Here is a 22,457-nt window from a genome sequence, read left to right on the forward strand (position 1 = left end):
TGGTTTTTGAGTTATTTCAAATGTAAAAGTAGGTGCGCTAGAAATTTAAAGGCCCGACAAAACAACAAGCCCGTTTTTTACCTAAATAATTAATAACAATAAAACTAGATAACTCTAGATGATTTCGATGCTGAATTTAACAAGAATCACGAATATGAAATTTGTTTTGATGTAGACTTTATGGTTTTTGAGTTATTATAAATATAAAAGTTGGTATGATAGAAATTTAAGGCCCGAAACAACAAGCCCGTTTTTTACCTAAATAATTAATAATAATAAAACTAGATAACTCTAGATGATTTCGATGCTAAATTTAACAAGAATCCCGAATATGAAATTTGTTTTGATGTAGACTTTATGGCTTTTGAGTTATTTTAAATATAAAAGTTGGTACGATAGAAATTTAAGGCCCGACAAAACAATAAGCCCGACTGTTAACTAAAAATTAATATATAAAAAACTAGATAATTCTATATGATTTCGGTGCTAAATTTAACAAGAATCACGAAGATCAAATTCGTTTTTATTTAGATTTGATGGTTTTTGAGTTATTTCAAATATAAAAGGAGGCACGATAGAAATTTAAGGGCCTATTCCAGACGTCTACTTAAAAATTGATATCGATAAATATTGATAATTATACATGATTTAGATTCTACATTTAACGAGAATCACGAAAATGAAATGTGTTCTTACGTAGATTTATAGTTTTCGAGTTATTTAAAATATAAAAGTAGTTATTAGTAAAAGTAGCTATTGGCAATGCTGTTGGGTGTCAGAATGCCCAGACTTTCATTGCCTTCCAAAATCGTCTGCTAGACGAAACTCTATTTTATCAAAAATGCTTAAGTATTTTCCAGTGTGACTCCTGTTGAAGCCGAGGCGAATAGCTGAAACACGTAGCATTTCATCTCTTTTTTGCCTCACCATTGTACGGAAACCATGTTGGTAACCCTTTGTTTTGCGTTTTTGTGTTTTGTTAAAACTTCCCACGTCATTTTCAAGTGAGATTTTCTTTTGTTTTTAGGTAGCTGTACGGATGTGTAAAGAATGGTAGGTGCAGGTCATGAGAGCCATTCCTTTATACAATACCTTTCCCTATTTATTGCTTTAATTTATTTCAATTTAGCTGCTGAATGTAGCTGGAACAGAACATATTGGAATTTTAGCGTCAGGACATCTTGCTGGTTGGACGATTAAACATCCCTCTGTTGGGACACAGACATTGTGTCTAGTTTGATCTTTAGATTATTTCTGGGATAATAACTTTGCCACCAACACTGTGACTTTGATAACTAGCAGTTGAACAGCCTTTCAATTCTAAACAAAAGGAGTCATGGTAATTGTGTGTTTTGTATACATTTCGGTATAAACTATTATTTACCTAGATTATTCAGTTGACATGACACTATATGGCTGGTATTGGAGTAGGTAATGCTGTTTGTGTGCAGAATATGTCTCTGAGAAGGGGTTCTATTATGGTAGGAGTATCGTGTTTTACTACAGGCTGACCAGAATCACAAACACATCGATTGAAAACTTTCATCAATTTCAACAATTGGTAAGTGAAATAATAATAGTAATAATAGAAAATTGTAATAATATTCTAACGGTAGGTAAATACTTTGGAATTATTGTGGGGAAAAATGCAATGTTTATAATATAAATTATTATTTTTTAAACAGGTTAAAAATCATTTTCTAGGCTGTTTGTGGTAAAGTATATTATATTATAGCTATGAATTCATATAATCCCGTCAAATTGAAATGATTGTACCAATTTGTATCTACCGTTGTCGAAGCTTTGTAAACTATAGGTTCCTAAAGACATAGACAGACATACACATAAACTAACACTGCAACTTCGAAGACTAGCAGTTGAACAGCCTTTAAATTTCAAACAAAAGGAGTTGTGGTAATTGTATGATTTGTACACATTTCTAAATAACCTATTATTTATCTAGATTTATCCATTGATATGACACTTACTATGGATGGTCACGGAGTAATGTTCGAAGTATCGTGTTTTAGGACAGGTTGATGAGAATCAAACACATTGTATATTATAGTATGGTAAGCAACATTTTGGATTCACGTGGGCAGAGAATACTTTAATAGTAATAGGAATGGTTATGGTAATGCCAATTTTTATAATATATTATATTTATAATAATATGTAAATCAATTTTATAAATATAGGGTATATTACATTGCAATAATGAATGTTAGTTATCCCACCAAATGGATAATAATTGTACGTTTTACTTTGTTTAATTGTACTTTGTAAGCCATAGGTCTTCTACTTAGCTTATTTTCAGTGAACAGGAAAAGTTGGCTTCGTAATTTCCCAACAATGTTAAATTTACTTTAAGTTAGAACAGTTGAAATATCAATTAGATTCACATGTGCAGGGTAAATTTTTTTATAGTGTTTTGCAGGTAAAAGAACAGCCTGGTTGCAAACTTTTACCCATTTCGTGGCAATGAATGTATTTCTGATCCAGTCTTCAATACCCACAAATGCCAAGGTACACAGACATTTCTAAACTGAAACTGTTAATCTGGAAAAAAAAAAAACAACTTGCAAACCAGCTTGTTCCCTTCATAAAAAAAACTTGCTTTAGTCAGGTAAACTTATTTTGATTGCAAACAATTCAAGTAAATCATTAAATATCTTGATTCAGGTGTCATATTGACTTCTATTGGTTCCCTTTGTGGGAAACATATGCTGTGTGTGAAAAAATGCAACCCTAACAGTCCTGGAGATCACTTTTTTTTGTCAAGAAAATACTGGAAATTGGTATTGAGAAGGTTGTTAACAGAAAGTTTTTGTATTTTGTCAGGTCATTCCTACGTTTAACATGGTTGTTTAGAAATGCCATGGAATCAAAAAGCACTTGACAAAAAACATTTTGATTGTTCTCGTACCTGTATTAGATGGAAATTACTTGTGCAATGGTACCAACCCATTAATGAAAACCATGTATTAAACAAAAATTTATGATTGACTGATCATATTCTGTGTAAATTTATATATATGTCTTATAATTCTAGGTATTCAACCATGGAATGTTGACCAGCTACCTGCAGAGTGAAAATCTACTTGACAGCGTTCAATACGATAGAAATTTAAGGCCCGGCAAAACAATAAGCACGACTTTTACCTAAAAAAATTAATATCACTAAAACTAAATAACTATACATCATTTAGATGCTAAATTTACCAAGAATCACGAATATTAACCTTGTTTTTATATAGACTTCATGGTTTTTGAGTTATTTCAAATGTAAAAGTAGGTACGCTAGAAATTTAAGGCCCGACAAAACAACAAGCCCTGCGTTTACCTAAAAAATTAATATCAATTAAACTAGATAACTATATACGAGTTAGATGCTAAATTTAACAAGAATCACGAATATGAAATTTTTTTAAATGTTGACTTCATGGTTTTTGAGTTATTTCAAATATCAAAAAAGGTACGCTAGAAATTGAAGGCCCGACAAAACAACAAGACCGAATTTTACCAAAAAAATTAATATCAATAAAACTAGATAACTATATATGAGTTAGATGCTAAACTTAACAAGAATCACGAATATGAAATTTTTTTTTATGTAGACTTCGTGGTTTTTGAGTTATTTCAAATGTAAAAGTAGGTGCGCTAGAAATTTAAAGGCCCGACAAAACAACAAGCCCGTTTTTTACCTAAATAATTAATAACAATAAAACTAGATAACTCTAGATGATTTCGATGCTGAATTTAACAAGAATCACGAATATGAAATTTGTTTTGATGTAGACTTTATGGTTTTTGAGTTATTATAAATATAAAAGTTGGTATGATAGAAATTTAAGGCCCGACAAAACAACAAGCCCGTTTTTTACCTAAATAATTAATAATAATAAAACTAGATAACTCTAGATGATTTCGATGCTAAATTTAACAAGAATCCCGAATATGAAATTTGTTTTGATGTAGACTTTATGGCTTTTGAGTTATTTTAAATATAAAAGTTGGTACGATAGAAATTTAAGGCCCGACAAAACAATAAGCCCGACTGTTAACTAAAAATTAATATATAAAAAACTAGATAATTCTATATGATTTCGGTGCTAAATTTAACAAGAATCACGAAGATCAAATTCGTTTTTATTTAGATTTGATGGTTTTTGAGTTATTTCAAATATAAAAGGAGGCACGATAGAAATTTAAGGGCCTATTCCAGACGTCTACTTAAAAATTGATATCGATAAATATTGATAATTATACATGATTTAGATTCTACATTTAACGAGAATCACGAAAATGAAATGTGTTCTTACGTAGATTTATAGTTTTCGAGTTATTTAAAATATAAAAGTAGTTATTAGTAAAAGTAGCTATTGGCAATGCTGTTGGGTGTCAGAATGCCCAGACTTTCATTGCCTTCCAAAATCGTCTGCTAGACGAAACTCTATTTTATCAAAAATGCTTAAGTATTTTCCAGTGTGACTCCTGTTGAAGCCGAGGCGAATAGCTGAAACACGTAGCATTTCATCTCTTTTTTGCCTCACCATTGTACGGAAACCATGTTGGTAACCCTTTGTTTTGCGTTTTTGTGTTTTGTTAAAACTTCCCACGTCATTTTCAAGTGAGATTTTCTTTTGTTTTTAGGTAGCTGTACGGATGTGTAAAGAATGGTAGGTGCAGGTCATGAGAGCCATTCCTTTATACAATACCTTTCCCTATTTATTGCTTTATTTATTTCAATTTAGCTGCTGAATGTAGCTGGAACAGAACATATTGGAATTTTAGCGTCAGGACATCTTGCTGGTTGGACGATTAAACATCCCTCTGTTGGGACACAGACATTGTGTCTAGTTTGATCTTTAGATTATTTCTGGGATAATAACTTTGCCACCAACACTGTGACTTTGATAACTAGCAGTTGAACAGCCTTTCAATTCTAAACAAAAGGAGTCATGGTAATTGTGTGTTTTGTATACATTTCGGTATAAACTATTATTTACCTAGATTATTCAGTTGACATGACACTATATGGCTGGTATTGGAGTAGGTAATGCTGTTCGTGTGCAGAATATGTCTCTGAGAAGGGGTTCTATTATGGTAGGAGTATCGTGTTTTACTACAGGCTGACCAGAATCACAAACACATTGATTGATAACTATCATCAATTTCAACAGTTGGTAAGTGAAATAATAATAGTAATAATACAAAATTTAAATAATATTTTAATAATAAGTAATTACTGTGGAATTATTGTTTGTAAAAGATGACAATTTTTATAATATAAATTATCATTTTGTTAATAGGTTAAAAACCATTTTCTAGGCTATTTGTGGTAAAGTGTTTTATATATAGCTATGAAATTATGTTATCCCACCATATTAAAAATAATTGTACCAGTGTTTATCTACCCTTGTCGAAGCTTTGTGATCCATAGGTCTCTTACTTTGCTTATCTTTCAGTGATCAGGACATGTGGCTTAGCATAACATTAAACAATTTAATAGTTATTCAAAGTCAGAAAAGTTGATATTTCAAGCAGATGCACATGTGCAGGGAATACTTGTTAATAGTGTTTAGCATGTACAAGAATTAGACATACATATTTCAACTGTATTGATAAGATTTTCAATGCTTAATAATTTCTATTTACATTCAGAAGTAACAGGTTATTAATGTGACTTAAGGTACATGGCTACGGTTTTATGCGGGTTATGCGTTACTGTTTGGTTGTGTTGTATGTCGCTGTACGTAACCCAAACCCAACCGATGGATAGTTTACGATAGTGCAATCATTTTTCTGGCTGATCATCGGAAGGCTTTTTTTTTTTTAAATAATATGGTTCCATTAAATCCGCCATCTTCTAAAATGATGACAGGGTTATCGGTGTGACCCAGGAACCGGGCCCTGCCACCGCCCCGGTGTTAGAAAATGTCTCTGTCATCCCGTGATTGGTCCATTCCTGGCATGGAGGAGGTGGTGAGCCCCAGATCACAGCCAATCAGGTGTTTAGTGCCGATTACTGCTTTCGTTTCGCATTACGGCTTATTTGGAAAAGTATGACAACAAAGCATGAGGTATTTTCTAACGCATAACTGACATGACAGAAAAAGGCTTTCTTCATTTGGGCGCAAAATTTTTAGGCAAGAGGTAAGAAAAAAAAAAATCTAGTACCTTAACATAGGTTAAGATTAACGTATAAGTTAACCCGTAGATCCCTACAAGTAATTTCCGTTCATTTGCCTGTCTGAGAAAGGCTGTTTATCTATTGTCAGACAAAAATGAAGCATGGTATTCAAAAGGGCAGTTTTCTTCTCTGAGTAAACATCCAGCTTAAGCAAGGTGAGCTTAAAAATGTGGATCGGTCCGTCCGCCGTAGCCTTCCTAATCCAAGTGATTTTTGTCATGCCTGAAATAATGAAGGAAAAAGGTGTCAAATCAGTCTTCATCTCCACTCAGTGACATGGACGATGAAGAATGCATTGTTGGGAAAATTCTTGGTCTGAGGTTAGTTTGGAAATTTATCTAAATTTAATATGTTAATATAAATTGACCGTCTTGTGATTATAACTGAATCTGAAATATCATATTAGGAGAAGGATGGTGAAGTTGTGTGTTTGCTGATAGGGATTCGTGTTTCAAACAATGGAAATACTTGGGAGCCCAAGAAAATATTTATTGTAATAATTTGATTGCAGCATTCGAAAGCAAATTTCTAGCGTTGAAAGAGAATCCTGAAAACAAGCTAAGCCAAGAGAAGAAAATTGTGAAGAAAAAAAGAACTAAAGCACAGGTTTGTTTCAAATTCTTAACTAGAAGCAATGAACATCAAGATGTGGTCAGTAAATCTATAGTTTTCTCCATGTCATTATGGATGCCCAGTCTTCCAACATGTCTTGATCGAAATGTAGAGGCGGAGACAATTTTAGGAGTGAGCAATTACTGTGAAGAAACTATATAGGTAACTGTTTTGTTTGTGTTTTATTAGAACTACCCCATTTCATTTTCAAGAGATACTTTTTTTGTTTTCAGATAGTTCTACGGATGTGTAAAGAAGGGTGGCTACAGGGCAGGAGGGTATAACCTTTCATTTATCTAGATCTATTGATTGGGGAGTTCTATTATGGTAGCAGTAGTGTTTTAGTACAGCCTGACCAGAATAACAAACTCATTGTTGAAGCTTTGTACATTTTACTTTGCAGTACAATACTTTTACCTTTTTATTATTATAAATTTTGTCTTTTTAGCTGCTGAATGGAACTGGAATAGGGAATACTGGATTGGTAGTGACAGGACATCTCCCCGGTCTTGGAAACAGATATTTATTTTTGGGTAATTGTAAGTATTGTTTAACATTTATCTAGTCTATTGATTGTGAAGGAGTTTTATTACAGACCAGATATAAAAATAGTCTGAGAATTGTAAACCATAGGTCTCTCAGTGATCAGAGTATTTCTGACCCATCAGAATACTGAATATTTATTCAGTCAGAACATGTTGAAATATTAAATAGAAGCACTTGTGCAGAAGCTACTTTTTAATAATGTGTTGCAAGTACAAGATTTACATATACATTTTCCAGCTGTATTGAAAAGATTGTCGATATCTAATAATTTCTATTTACATCCAGGAATGATTTGATGCAGTTTTAAAGGCAGCCAGAATAAGCACTTCAGCACTAACTCACACACGGACTGGAGAATGGTTATTCCTTAAAGAAATGGAATACTATTGGTAACAGTTTGATTTAATTAAGAATTAGTTTACTAACATAGATTTAGAGCTAATATAATACGAAACTGATATCCTCTTAGTTTATACATTTAAAGAAGACAATGAAGCTAGTTAGCATAAATCCAACTTACCTGACAGGCGAATCGATCGACGACGGTCTTGATAGTTGTGGTACATTTGTAAAGGCAAGACTCTGGACGTATGTGTCTATTCACGACGCCTTAAATACTCACAGACACGTGTCACATTACTGCTTTCCCGGAAGTAGAGTGTAGGGTAGAGGGACCTAATTCTGAAGGTCGATAGGTTGAAGGGCAAATTTTTATTTCCAGGTGAGCCCGAGGTTATAGCCATTCCCCATCGATTAATCCTACGTTACTTTGATTTTTTTTTTTGTGTTTCCAAGGGCCAAAAACAGATGAAGACGTCGGGCATTCACAAAAAAGGAGGGGGGAGAGGAAGAAAAAAAGAACCTAGCAGCTCAGTAGCTCTTTTACCTGCACGCGTTGCACTAGTGTAGATTTGTTGCTTACAATCCACGTCTAATTATTCTTAGAACTTTAGCACGTGTTTTCAGCTCTCGCAAATCGTAGATTCATCACTTAGGCACTAATAACGCACTGCATCAGCACCTTGTTTAGCCTTTGCACTGGTTTTGTTTAGTTGGAGTACGATAAGTCTAGATTAAATAGGTAAATCTAAAGTTAAGTTTAAGGGTAAGTAAATCTAAAGTTAAAATTAAGGCTAGTTTAAGTAAGGCGTAAAGCGTAGTCCACCTCACTTTGTTATTTGTGCACAACACTATCTCAGCCATTTTCCTCCACTGTTTTATGTAATTATTTAGCGCAGTCGTTCGCAAATCATTTTTGTACGAACATTTGTACGTTTCAAATTCACACAGTTAACACATGAACAAGCAATACCCAATCCAAACAACCTCTTGACCCTTTATCTATTAATAAACAATTTCTTTTTTCAGGAACTTTTTATCCAATGTAACTGTAATTTGTGTACTAGATGCCTGTTAGAATTAAGATGAAACATGGTGCTGTTCAAATATTCAAAAATTTTGTTTTTTCTTATTTTTGTCCCTTCGTTACATACAGGAGTGCAATCTCTGGGGCCGAAGAGGACATTGGGCAACGAGGATAGCCCTGCAGCCACTGGAATATCGCCCAGGATTCCGAGGTATATAATAAAAAATTTAGTATCTAACTGTATTTGTTTTAAATCTTATATATCTAGGAGGGCCACATCACCACCGAAGTGGTACCGTTTGGCAACGAAGGTCACCGCTAGAATCCTAGCGCAAAATCGCAAGGTATTTAACAATGCTAAGTGTTTTACCATGTTCTATGTATTTATCTGTGTCTAGGAGGGCTGGCAACACTACCGAGGAGGATTACTGGACGTCGGGAATCGCCGCCGAAGTCGCCAAGGGTTACCAGGTATTGCTTTTACAATTTTAAATGTCTAATCGTTTTTTTGTTAATGTATTTAGAGTGGTTCACATCACCGAAGAAGGCCACCGGACAACGAGGTTCGCCGTCGGAGCCACCTTGATCGTCGCCCAAAATTGTCAAGTATTTCATTAAAAGTTTTAAGTTTTGAACTATGGTTTTATTTTGTTTTTATGGATTTAGGAGGGCTACATCACCATCGAAGAGGATGCGCGACATCGAGGAGCGCCGCTGGAGCAACGAGAGGCACGGGTATTGAGGTACTTTTTTAAAAACGTTTAAGTGCTTAATCATGTTTTTTTTATGTATGTAAGAGGGCCTCACCACCGCCGAAGAAGATGCTGGACGCCGAAGAGGATGCTGGAGCACCGACATCGTCGTCATAGATGTTACAGGTATATGTTTTACACGTTTAATTGTCTAACCATGTTTTTTTTTTGTATTTTAGAGGGTTCCATCATCGCTAAGGAGGAATACTGGACAACGAGGTTCGTCGTCGGAGGCATAATTGTCGCCCAAAATTATAAAGTATTTAATTGAAAGTTTTAAGTTTAACACTATGATTTTATTTTGTTTTTATGTTTTTAGAAGGGCTGCGTCACCATTGAAAAGGATGTAGGACGCTGTCGGAGTCACCATGATCGTCGCCCAAAATTGTCGAGTATTTATTTGTAAATTTTTAAGTGTTACACTATGATCTTACTTTGTTTTTATGTATTTAGGAGGGCCCTACCTCCATCGAAGAGGATGTTGGGCATCGAGGATCGCTGCTGGAGCAACGAAATCTTCGCCATGGATGTAGCAGGTATATGTTTACACGTTTAATTGTCTAATCTTTTTTTTAAAATGTATTTAGAATGGCCTACATCACCACTGAAGAGGGTCATAGGGCAATGAGGTTCGCCGTCGGAGCTACGGTAATTGTTGCCGAAATTTATCAAGTATTGCATTGGAAGTTTAAAGTTTACGCCATGATTTTGTTGTTTTTATGTATTTAGGAGGGTCCCACTACCGCCGAAGAAGACGCTGGAGGCCGAAGAGGACCAAGATCGTCGCCACGGATATTCAGGTGTATATTTTTTTTATTTAGTGTTTAACCATAGTTTTTTTTAAATGTATATAGGAGGGCTTCGCCACCACCGAAGAGCACTACTAGACGCCGTGTATCGTCGTTCGAGGAATGAGGGTCGTCGCCCAGCCCCGAGATTCACGCCCATTAGGACGATGGAAATGAAGATGGTACGGTTGAGTATTGCCAAATTGGCTTTCACTTACTTTATTTCGTATTGTGGTATGTGTGATTGATAGATGTGTTTGCTTCGTTCCTTTTTCACTCCCATTATTTTCCCTCAAGCATTATTGCTTAAGATTTTACCTTTCACTAAGCACGTAATTTCACTATACCTGCACCCCACGGATCGTTCACGGCTTGTATTCGACTTAATGCACGGGTCGGGATTAGTGGTTTAGGTAATGTAGCCCTACTTACATAGGTTACACGTGTATTTGTTTTCTGCAGGTTTGCAAAACACTAACTGCTATCGTAAATCAAAATACATTACTGCTGTATTTTGAATAATGAATGGTGACTTGAAAAATAGGAATACGAAAACAATTAATTGCTTGTGATCTGATAGTGTACAATGATTGACAACCCGATAAAAACATGATGGGGTAATAACCCGTTCAACCTGCCCCATAAACGGAAATGAACAACCCGCTTAAGATCTGACCCGATCGAAGCGGGGCTGTGAATCTGACCTAAGTCTTTCTTCCTTAACCTTCCCCTTTCCTTTTACCAATACGATGCTTTGCAACGCTGTCTTACATGTCTCCACAAGTGCACATGAAGCTCAGTGTTGTATACGCAGAAAGTTTGTAAGCAAACCAGAAATACCGGTATATATATTTGATAATATCATATTGGTGAAGTTCTTTTTGGCAATGAGTTTTGGTAATTTTAGAATCTGAAAGACGTGTAGCGAACGCAAAGATATGGCAGCATCAAAGACCACTCACGAGCGTCGCATCGTTAAAATTAAAGGGGATTATAGTTCAACATGGCGACGACAGGACACCAACCTGTAAAGCCTTGACCACAGAAGAGAATTTAAACGAAATCATAGAAATTCTCCTTGATTTTGAAAAACATACAAGACCTGTGAGTTAAATTTCTGTATTGTTTTGTATCTTACTTGATCCTATGCTTTGCTTACAGGTAGATACCATTTCAGCAAGGTGCATCTTGGAACCGATTGTCCAGATCAGTTTCGGAATTAAGCCGTGGCACCTTAGCAATGAAAATATCCTAAGCTAGAACTAACGAAGGAGCAAGCTAAAATCTTTGGGTCTAATAGTACCAACTGGTATGGCAAATGGGAGAGACCTCCACCCTGTCACGAGTTGTGGATATGAATGTACAAATCTGTGAATATTGGATTTGATACTCAGAACTGTTCCTGTTAGAAAGGTGCACATGAATTTGGTCTTTGTTTTTGTTATTCTTTTTTACATAAAATATTTTATTTTCGATCTATGTTGGAGTGGATCGAGGCTGATGCATACTTTCTTGTCATAATGCAAGAGAAATAGGGTAAAGTTGCTGAAGCTGCAGACATTCTCCAAGAACTTCCGTTCAAGACCATTGATTCTATGGAAAAGCTAGAAAATGTAAGACTTATTAATTTTGGTTTTAATGTCAAATAATTCTGTCATGCAATTCTCATGTTCTAATACCAGTGAACAGGTGGAGCTTATCTTGAAACAAATGAGATTGTTTCTTCTGCATCTGCACTCAGATCAGGTTGAAAAAGATAAGTGTCAGATTTGTTTTTAGAGAAAGATGTGCTCAGTCTTAAATTGAAATATTTTCATGTAGGAATAGTTTAACATTGTTACATCTGTCATATTAAGCGTGGGAAGGGGGAGAGGAAATGTTGGTGGATTATTCATCGTTGTGTAGATTCCTGATGTTGACAAGAACAGGTATTATGTCTCTACATTTGTTAACATAATCAAGCCATGTACAACACAACAGTGATCCTGGAGAAAGAGTTTCTGCAATTGTTGGTTGTTGTCGAGGTGATGTTTCGGTGACACGCTGTCAATAGTACCAACTAGTATGGCGAAGGGATAGACATTTCTCCCGACAAAGATATCATTAATATAGGTCATTGCAGTAAATCACATCTATAATAGAGCAAAACGTACAAGTAACTTCTTTTTGCATAAGTTAATGAGGATGGCGAGAAGAGGTGGAATGTTACCGAATACGTCTTGTTGTGTATAATGTCCGAAACATGGGTAAACGCTACAGTCTTGCGACGATCAATGGATGGCTGCCCACTTTGACTATTTTGTCGACGAAACAGAAGAATTTCAATCCAATTTAATGTGCATAAGGACTGACCTGCTCAGTAAAAAACAACAATTACCGACACGAATGAGATATATTGCCATGAATTTGAAGAAATGGTTAGTGAAGGAGAGATGAGCTAACACCAATAGTCTATAAGGTTGAGCGTTGGGAAAAGTTAAAGGCTAGGCAATGAAGTATGTTTTAAAAAACGCGGCTTGATAATTCAATAAGGAATTATAATGTTGTAGGTCTGGGGAAAAGTATACTGATTTAGTTTTCTTATTTAGATTTATGTGATAGGTTGTATTCATATACCTTTATATATTCTTTTCCGATTGGGTTTACCTAATACACCAGCCCACGGGAAATATATGATACTACGCGGAATAAAACTATATGTAAAAAAACAAAGCAATAATAAGCTTTTCCTAATAAGCCGCAATTTAGAAAGTGGAGATAGGATTTTGGGTTATTAAAAATGGGCTTATTTTAACCATAAAATTCGTCATAAAGATATATTGTAAGAAGTTCAGTAATTTATACATAATGTTTAAGTAAACTGATGTAATGTGGTTATTATAAAAATGTTTGTGATAAATTTATCTGGAAATTGCAAAAAAATGACTAATTACTACATTATTATTATGTCAAAATATATTATTGCACTTATCAATATTTACATTAAAAATGCTATTACGTCATTTGCATTAACATCATGTCACACAGGACGTCAAATTTTTGGTTTTTGGACTCGATCCTACGACCTATAGCGTCCCATGCCGATACTCTACATATGGGCCACCATCGACATTATCAACGGCGGATTGTTTAGCATACATTGTTAACCTAAGTGAAATACGAGCACACAAATGGGGCTGCACGAATGTTTTATAACAATAACCATCAATGGCTCAGTGGTAGAATACTACTTGCTATTTCATAGGTCCTTGGTTCGACTCCAAGCTAGGTATGGTGCTAATAATTCGTAATTCGTACTATGTTAAACTGTTGAATTCCACTGTATAGAAAATTATTAAAAATCATTTTCGAGGTTACGTACTTAAGTGTACAACCTATCTTACTTGGAGTAGAACTCGCAACCTTTCAATTACTATGCTGTTCCTCTACCATTGACCTACCATTCACACATTTCAATATTATGACTCCGCCAATACCCTAAATTAACTATCGCCAAGGTAGCATATGTAAAATGGCACTAAAAATCGAAAAATTGATTACAAGTAAGGCACGGCACAACGGTAAAGTGCTTGCGTCAGAATACATAGTACTGTGGTTCAAATCCCAGACTTACCAAAAAGAATAATGTAACTCGGAATCAATAGTTCGATTCATTAGTAGCAGTTGCGCTTACTCTATCATGAGTAATATGACGTATGTGGTTCAAATCCAACAGCAATAACCTGAACGGTAATTGAAATTTAGAGGAAGGTCAAGGTGGAGAATAACTTAAAACTACGGTAACCTTGATGGAAAATGACCTTCGGATCTGAGAAATTAACCTTCAAAGGAAATGTCAAGGACAGTAGAGGCTGAAGGGCAAGTGTTTGACCTTGAAATTTTTGAAGGTCGAATATTTGAACTTGAAATATTTGAAGGTCGAATATTCGACCTTGAGATATGGGATCCGGGATATGGGATATGGGATATGGGATATGGGATATGGGATATGGGATATGGGATATGGGATATGGGATATGGGATATGGGATATGGGATATGGGATATGGGATATGGGATATGGGATATGGGATATGGGATATGGGATATGGAATATGGAATCCGGGATATGGGATATGGGATATGGGATATGGGATATGGGATATGGGATATGGGATATGGGATATGGGATATGGGATATGGGATATGGGATATGGGATATGGGATATGGGATATGGGATATGGGATATGGAATTCGGAATTTAGGATCCCATATCTCAAAAAAAGTCACACGTTCTTCAAGTTCAAGTCACACGTTGGTGGTCATCTATTAAGGCTATCATTTCGTTAGTCACCTTCGTCATGGTCACATTACCATTGGTAAATATTAGGCCTTTACCTTCGCTGAAGGTTATTTGCCGGTATGGTACGCTCATTTACTGTGGGACTTGAACCACATCCGTCGTGTAACTCACTTTGAATAGAGCAGCGGCTGCCATTGAATGGTATTATTTAATTCGAATTTCAATTATTATCATTGGTTGGTCTGGGATTTGAACCACAGTACTATGTATTCTGACGCAAGCACTTTACCGTTGTGCCGTGCCTTACTTGTAATCAATTTTTCGATTTTTAGTGCCATTTTACATATGCTACCTTGGCGATAGTTAATTTAGGGTATTGGCGGAGTCATAATATTGAAATGTGTGAATGGTAGGTCAATGGTAGAGGAACAGCATAGTAATTGAAAGGTTGCGAGTTCTACTCCAAGTAAGATAGGTTGTACACTTAAGTACGTAACCTCGAAAATGATTTTTAATAATTTTCTATACAGTGGAATTCAACAGTTTAACATAGTACGAATTACGAATTATTAGCACCATACCTAGCTTGGAGTCGAACCAAGGACCTATGAAATAGCAAGTAGTATTCTACCACTGAGCCATTGATGGTTATTGTTATAAAACATTCGTGCAGCCCCATTTGTGTGCTCGTATTTCACTTAGGTTAACAATGTATGCTAAACAATCCGCCGTTGATAATGTCGATGGTGGCCCATATGTAGAGTATCGGCATGGGACGCTATAGGTCGTAGGATCGAGTCCAAAAACCAAAAATTTGACGTCCTGTGTGACATGATGTTAATGCAAATGACGTAATAGCATTTTTAATGTAAATATTGATAAGTGCAATAATATATTTTGACATAATAATAATGTAGTAATTAGTCATTTTTTTGCAATTTCCAGATAAATTTATCACAAACATTTTTATAATAACCACATTACATCAGTTTACTTAAACATTATGTATAAATTACTGAACTTCTTACAATATATCTTTATGACGAATTTTATGGTTAAAATAAGCCCATTTTTAATAACCCAAAATCCTATCTCCACTTTCTAAATTGCGGCTTATTAGGAAAAGCTTATTATTGCTTTGTTTTTTTACATATAGTTTTATTCCGCGTAGTATCATATATTTCCCGTGGGCTGGTGTATTAGGTAAACCCAATCGGAAAAGAATATATAAAGGTATATGAATACAACCTATCACATAAATCTAAATAAGAAAACTAAATCAGTATACTTTTCCCCAGACCTACAACATTATAATTCCTTATTGAATTATCAAGCCGCGTTTTTTAAAACATACTTCATTGCCTAGCCTTTAACTTTTCCCAACGCTCAACCTTATAGACTATTGGTGTTAGCTCATCTCTCCTTCACTAACCATTTCTTCAAATTCATGGCAATATATCTCATTCGTGTCGGTAATTGTTGTTTTTTACTGAGCAGGTCAGTCCTTATGCACATTAAATTGGATTGAAATTCTTCTGTTTCGTCGACAAAATAGTCAAAGTGGGCAGCCATCCATTGATCGTCGCAAGACTGTAGCGTTTACCCATGTTTCGGACATTATACACAACAAGACGTATTCGGTAACATTCCACCTCTTCTCGCCATCCTCATTAACTTATGCAAAAAGAAGTTACTTGTACGTTTTGCTCTATTATAGATGTGATTTACTGCACCGACCTATGTTAACGATATCTTTGTCGGGAGGAATGTCTCTCCCTTCGCCATACTAGTTGGTACTATTGACAGCGTGTCACCGAAACATCACCTCGACAACAACCAACAATTGCAGAAACTCTTTCTCCAGGATCACTGTTGTGTTGTACATGGCTTGATTATGTTAACAAATGTAGAGACATAATACCTGTTCTTGTCAACATCAGGAATCTACACAACGATGAATAATCCACCAACATTTCCTCTCCCCCTTCCCACGCTTAATATGACAGATGTAACAATGTTAAACTATTCCTACATGAAAATATTTCAATTTAAGACTGAGCACATCTTTCTCTAAAAACAAATCTGACACTTATCTTTTTCAACCTGATCTGAGTGCAGATGCAGAAGAAACAATCTCATTTGTTTCAAGATAAGCTCCACCTGTTCACTGGTATTAGAACATGAGAATTGCATGACAGAATTATTTGACATTAAAACCAAAATTAATAAGTCTTACATTTTCTAGCTTTTCCATAGAATCAATGGTCTTGAACGGAAGTTCTTGGAGAATGTCTGCAGCTTCAGCAACTTTACCCTATTTCTCTTGCATTATGACAAGAAAGTATGCATCAGCCTCGATCCACTCCAACATAGATCGAAAATAAAATATTTTATGTAAAAAAGAATAACAAAAACAAAGACCAAATTCATGTGCACCTTTCTAACAGGAACAGTTCTGAGTATCAAATCCAATATTCACAGATTTGTACATTCATATCCACAACTCGTGACAGGGTGGAGGTCTCTCCCATTTGCCATACCAGTTGGTACTATTAGACCCAAAGATTTTAGCTTGCTCCTTCGTTAGTTCTAGCTTAGGATATTTTCATTGCTAAGGTGCCACGGCTTAATTCCGAAACTGATCTGGACAATCGGTTCCAAGATGCACCTTGCTGAAATGGTATCTACCTGTAAGCAAAGCATAGGATCAAGTAAGATACAAAACAATACAGAAATTTAACTCACAGGTCTTGTATGTTTTTCAAAATCAAGGAGAATTTCTATGATTTCGTTTAAATTCTCTTCTGTGGTCAAGGCTTTACAGGTTGGTGTCCTGTCGTCGCCATGTTGAACTATAATCCCCTTTAATTTTAACGATGCGACGCTCGTGAGTGGTCTTTGATGCTGCCATATCTTTGCGTTCGCTACACGTCTTTCAGATTCTAAAATTACCAAAACTCATTGCCAAAAAGAACTTCACCAATATGATATTATCAAATATATATACCGGTATTTCTGGTTTGCTTACAAACTTTCTGCGTATACAACACTGAGCTTCATGTGCACTTGTGGAGACATGTAAGACAGCGTTGCAAAGCATCGTATTGGTAAAAGGAAAGGGGAAGGTTAAGGAAGAAAGACTTAGGTCAGATTCACAGCCCCGCTTCGATCGGGTCAGATCTTAAGCGGGTTGTTCATTTCCGTTTATGGGGCAGGTTGAACGGGTTATTACCCCATCATGTTTTTATCGGGTTGTCAATCATTGTACACTATCAGATCACAAGCAATTAATTGTTTTCGTATTCCTATTTTTCAAGTCACCATTCATTATTCAAAATACAGCAGTAATGTATTTTGATTTACGATAGCAGTTAGTGTTTTGCAAACCTGCAGAAAACAAATACACGTGTAACCTATGTAAGTAGGGCTACATTACCTAAACCACTAATCCCGACCCGTGCATTAAGTCGAATACAAGCCGTGAACGATCCGTGGGGTGCAGGTATAGTGAAATTACGTGCTTAGTGAAAGGTAAAATCTTAAGCAATAATGCTTGAGGGAAAATAATGGGAGTGAAAAAGGAACGAAGCAAACACATCTATCAATCACACATACCACAATACGAAATAAAGTAAGTGAAAGCCAATTTGGCAATACTCAACCGTACCATCTTCATTTCCATCGTCCTAATGGGCGTGAATCTCGGGGCTGGGCGACGACCCTCATTCCTCGAACGACGATACACGGCGTCTAGTAGTGCTCTTCGGTGGTGGCGAAGCCCTCCTATATACATTTAAAAAAAACTATGGTTAAACACTAAATAAAAAAAATATACACCTGAATATCCGTGGCGACGATCTTGGTCCTCTTCGGCCTCCAGCGTCTTCTTCGGCGGTAGTGGGACCCTCCTAAATACATAAAAACAACAAAATCATGGCGTAAACTTTAAACTTCCAATGCAATACTTGATAAATTTCGGCAACAATTACCGTAGCTCCGACGGCGAACCTCATTGCCCTATGACCCTCTTCAGTGGTGATGTAGGCCATTCTAAATACATTTTAAAAAAAAGATTAGACAATTAAACGTGTAAACATATACCTGCTACATCCATGGCGAAGATTTCGTTGCTCCAGCAGCGATCCTCGATGCCCAACATCCTCTTCGATGGAGGTAGGGCCCTCCTAAATACATAAAAACAAAGTAAGATCATAGTGTAACACTTAAAAATTTACAAATAAATACTCGACAATTTTGGGCGACGATCATGGTGACTCCGACAGCGTCCTACATCCTTTTCAATGGTGACGCAGCCCTTCTAAAAACATAAAAACAAAATAAAATCATAGTGTTAAACTTAAAACTTTCAATTAAATACTTTATAATTTTGGGCGACAATTATGCCTCCGACGACGAACCTCGTTGTCCAGTATTCCTCCTTAGCGATGATGGAACCCTCTAAAATACAAAAAAAAAACATGGTTAGACAATTAAACGTGTAAAACATATACCTGTAACATCTATGACGACGATGTCGGTGCTCCAGCATCCTCTTCGGCGTCCAGCATCTTCTTCGGCGGTGGTGAGGCCCTCTTACATACATAAAAAAAACATGATTAAGCACTTAAACGTTTTTAAAAAAGTACCTCAATACCCGTGCCTCTCGTTGCTCCAGCGGCGCTCCTCGATGTCGCGCATCCTCTTCGATGGTGATGTAGCCCTCCTAAATCCATAAAAACAAAATAAAACCATAGTTCAAAACTTAAAACTTTTAATGAAATACTTGACAATTTTGGGCGACGATCAAGGTGGCTCCGACGGCGAACCTCGTTGTCCGGTGGCCTTCTTCGGTGATGTGAACCACTCTAAATACATTAACAAAAAAACGATTAGACATTTAAAATTGTAAAAGCAATACCTGGTAACCCTTGGCGACTTCGGCGGCGATTCCCGACGTCCAGTAATCCTCCTCGGTAGTGTTGCCAGCCCTCCTAGACACAGATAAATACATAGAACATGGTAAAACACTTAGCATTGTTAAATACCTTGCGATTTTGCGCTAGGATTCTAGCGGTGACCTTCGTTGCCAAACGGTACCACTTCGGTGGTGATGTGGCCCTCCTAGATATATAAGATTTAAAACAAATACAGTTAGATACTAAATTTTTTATTATATACCTCGGAATCCTGGGCGATATTCCAGTGGCTGCAGGGCTATCCTCGTTGCCCAATGTCCTCTTCGGCCCCAGAGATTGCACTCCTGTATGTAACGAAGGGACAAAAATAAGAAAAAACAAAATTTTTGAATATTTGAACAGCACCATGTTTCATCTTAATTCTAACAGGCATCTAGTACACAAATTACAGTTACATTGGATAAAAAGTTCCTGAAAAAAGAAATTGTTTATTAATAGATAAAGGGTCAAGAGGTTGTTTGGATTGGGTATTGCTTGTTCATGTGTTAACTGTGTGAATTTGAAACGTACAAATGTTCGTACAAAAATGATTTGCGAACGACTGCGCTAAATAATTACATAAAACAGTGGAGGAAAATGGCTGAGATAGTGTTGTGCACAAATAACAAAGTGAGGTGGACTACGCTTTACGCCTTACTTAAACTAGCCTTAATTTTTAACTTTAGATTTACTTACCCTTAAACTTAACTTTAGATTTACCTATTTAATCTAGACTTATCGTACTCCAACTAAACAAAACCAGTGCAAAGGCTAAACAAGGTGCTGATGCAGTGCGTTATTAGTGCCTAAGTGATGAATCTACGATTTGCGAGAGCTGAAAACACGTGCTAAAGTTCTAAGAATAATTAGACGTGGATTGTAAGCAACAAATCTACACTAGTGCAACGCGTGCAGGTAAAAGAGCTACTGAGCTGCTAGGTTCTTTTTTTCTTCCTCTCCCCCCTCCTTTTTTGTGAATGCCCGACGTCTTCATCTGTTTTTGGCCCTTGGAAACACAAAAAAAAAAATCAAAGTAACGTAGGATTAATCGATGGGGAATGGCTATAACCTCGGGCTCACCTGGAAATAAAAATTTGCCCTTCAACCTATCGACCTTCAGAATTAGGTCCCTCTACCCTACACTCTACTTCCGGGAAAGCAGTAATGTGACACGTGTCTGTGAGTATTTAAGGCGTCGTCTAGACACATACGTCCAGAGTCTTGCCTTTACAAATGTACCACAACTATCAAGACCGTCGTCGATCGATTCGCCTGTCAGGTAAGTTGGATTTATGCTAACTAGCTTCATTGTCTTCTTTAAATGTATAAACTAAGAGGATATCAGTTTCGTATTATATTAGCTCTAAATCTATGTTAGTAAACTAATTCTTAATTAAATCAAACTGTTACCAATAGTATTCCATTTCTTTAAGGAATAACCATTCTCCAGTCCGTGTGTGAGTTAGTGCTGAAGTGCTTATTCTGGCTGCCTTTAAAACTGCATCAAATCATTCCTGGATGTAAATAGAAATTATTAGATATCGACAATCTTTTCAATACAGCTGGAAAATGTATATGTAAATCTTGTACTTGCAACACATTATTAAAAAGTAGCTTCTGCACAAGTGCTTCTATTTAATATTTCAACATGTTCTGACTGAATAAATATTCAGTATTCTGATGGGTCAGAAATACTCTGATCACTGAGAGACCTATGGTTTACAATTCTCAGACTATTTTATATCTGGTCTGTAATAAAACTCCTTCACAATCAATAGACTAGATAAATGTTAAACAATACTTACAATTACCCAAAAATAAATATCTGTTTCCAAGACCGGGGAGATGTCCTGTCACTACCAATCCAGTATTCCCTATTCCAGTTCCATTCAGCAGCTAAAAAGACAAAATTTATAATAATAAAAAGGTAAAAGTATTGTACTGCAAAGTAAAATGTACAAAGCTTCAACAATGAGTTTGTTATTCTGGTCAGGCTGTACTAAAACACTACTGCTACCATAATAGAACTCCCCAATCAATAGATCTAGATAAATGAAAGGTTATACCCTCCTGCCCTGTAACCACCCTTCTTTACACATCCGTAGAACTATCTGAAAACAAAAAAAGTATCTCTTGAAAATGAAATGGGGTAGTTCTAATAAAACACAAACAAAACAGTTACCTATATAGTTTCTTCACAGTAATTGCTCACTCCTAAAATTGTCTCCGCCTCTACATTTCGATCAAGACATGTTGGAAGACTGGGCATCCATAATGACATGGAGAAAACTATAGATTTACTGACCACATCTTGATGTTCATTGCTTCTAGTTAAGAATTTGAAACAAACCTGTGCTTTAGTTCTTTTTTTCTTCACAATTTTCTTCTCTTGGCTTAGCTTGTTTTCAGGATTCTCTTTCAACGCTAGAAATTTGCTTTCGAATGCTGCAATCAAATTATTACAATAAATATTTTCTTGGGCTCCCAAGTATTTCCATTGTTTGAAACACGAATCCCTATCAGCAAACACACAACTTCACCATCCTTCTCCTAATATGATATTTCAGATTCAGTTATAATCACAAGACGGTCAATTTATATTAACATATTAAATTTAGATAAATTTCCAAACTAACCTCAGACCAAGAATTTTCCCAACAATGTATTCTTCATCGTCCATGTCACTGAGTGGAGATGAAGACTGATTTGACACCTTTTTCCTTCATTATTTCAGGCATGACAAAAATCACTTGGATTAGGAAGGCTAACAATAAGCACGACTTTTACCTAAAAAACTTTATCTCAATAAAACTAGATAACTATACATGATTTAGATTCAAAATTAAACAAGAACCACGAATCTGAAATTTGTTTTTATGTAAATTTCATGGTTTTTGAGTTATTTTAAATATAAAAGTAGGTACGATAGAAATTTAAAGCCCGATTCCAGACGTCTAGTTAAA

General features: G+C 35.9%; 4 long non-coding RNA genes across 7 annotated transcripts; 3 read left to right on the forward strand and 1 right to left on the reverse strand.

The window, feature by feature from the left end:
- Nucleotides 1-816: 816 nt before the first annotated feature.
- On the forward strand, nucleotides 817-3,227 carry LOC130699985 (uncharacterized). 3 transcript variants are annotated; one of them, XR_009003620.2, is made up of 7 exons: nucleotides 817-944; nucleotides 1,028-1,053; nucleotides 1,130-1,366; nucleotides 1,432-1,561; nucleotides 1,686-2,626; nucleotides 2,683-2,981; nucleotides 3,053-3,227. It is a non-coding gene; the product is annotated as an uncharacterized LOC130699985 (long non-coding RNA). The 3 variants fall into 3 exon arrangements; XR_009003619.2 differs by having other exon boundaries at nucleotides 1,130-1,339; nucleotides 1,398-1,561; XR_009003618.2 differs by having other exon boundaries at nucleotides 1,130-1,339.
- A 1,215-nt stretch (nucleotides 3,228-4,442) lies between these two features.
- Nucleotides 4,443-5,097, forward strand: LOC130700000 (uncharacterized). The gene is made up of 4 exons (XR_009003643.2): nucleotides 4,443-4,570; nucleotides 4,654-4,679; nucleotides 4,755-4,964; nucleotides 5,023-5,097. It is a non-coding gene; the product is annotated as an uncharacterized LOC130700000 (long non-coding RNA).
- Nucleotides 5,098-11,047: 5,950 nt separating this feature from the next.
- LOC130699994 (uncharacterized) lies at nucleotides 11,048-12,309 on the forward strand. Its single transcript, XR_009003638.2, has 4 exons — nucleotides 11,048-11,099; nucleotides 11,165-11,361; nucleotides 11,419-11,870; nucleotides 11,940-12,309. It is a non-coding gene; the product is annotated as an uncharacterized LOC130699994 (long non-coding RNA).
- A 3,256-nt stretch (nucleotides 12,310-15,565) lies between these two features.
- LOC130699991 (uncharacterized) lies at nucleotides 15,566-17,598 on the reverse strand. 2 transcript variants are annotated; one of them, XR_009003635.2, is made up of 5 exons: nucleotides 17,547-17,598; nucleotides 17,285-17,481; nucleotides 16,776-17,227; nucleotides 16,277-16,706; nucleotides 15,566-16,213 (listed from the first exon to the last, which is right to left on the reverse strand). It is a non-coding gene; the product is annotated as an uncharacterized LOC130699991 (long non-coding RNA). The 2 variants fall into 2 exon arrangements; XR_009003634.2 differs by having other exon boundaries at nucleotides 15,566-16,706.
- Between the last annotated feature and the right edge of the window lie 4,859 nt (nucleotides 17,599-22,457).

The sequence above is a fragment of the Daphnia carinata genome, chromosome 7 (genome assembly GCF_022539665.2).
Source record: "Daphnia carinata strain CSIRO-1 chromosome 7, CSIRO_AGI_Dcar_HiC_V3, whole genome shotgun sequence".
NCBI classification, from domain to species: domain Eukaryota; kingdom Metazoa; phylum Arthropoda; class Branchiopoda; order Diplostraca; family Daphniidae; genus Daphnia; species Daphnia carinata.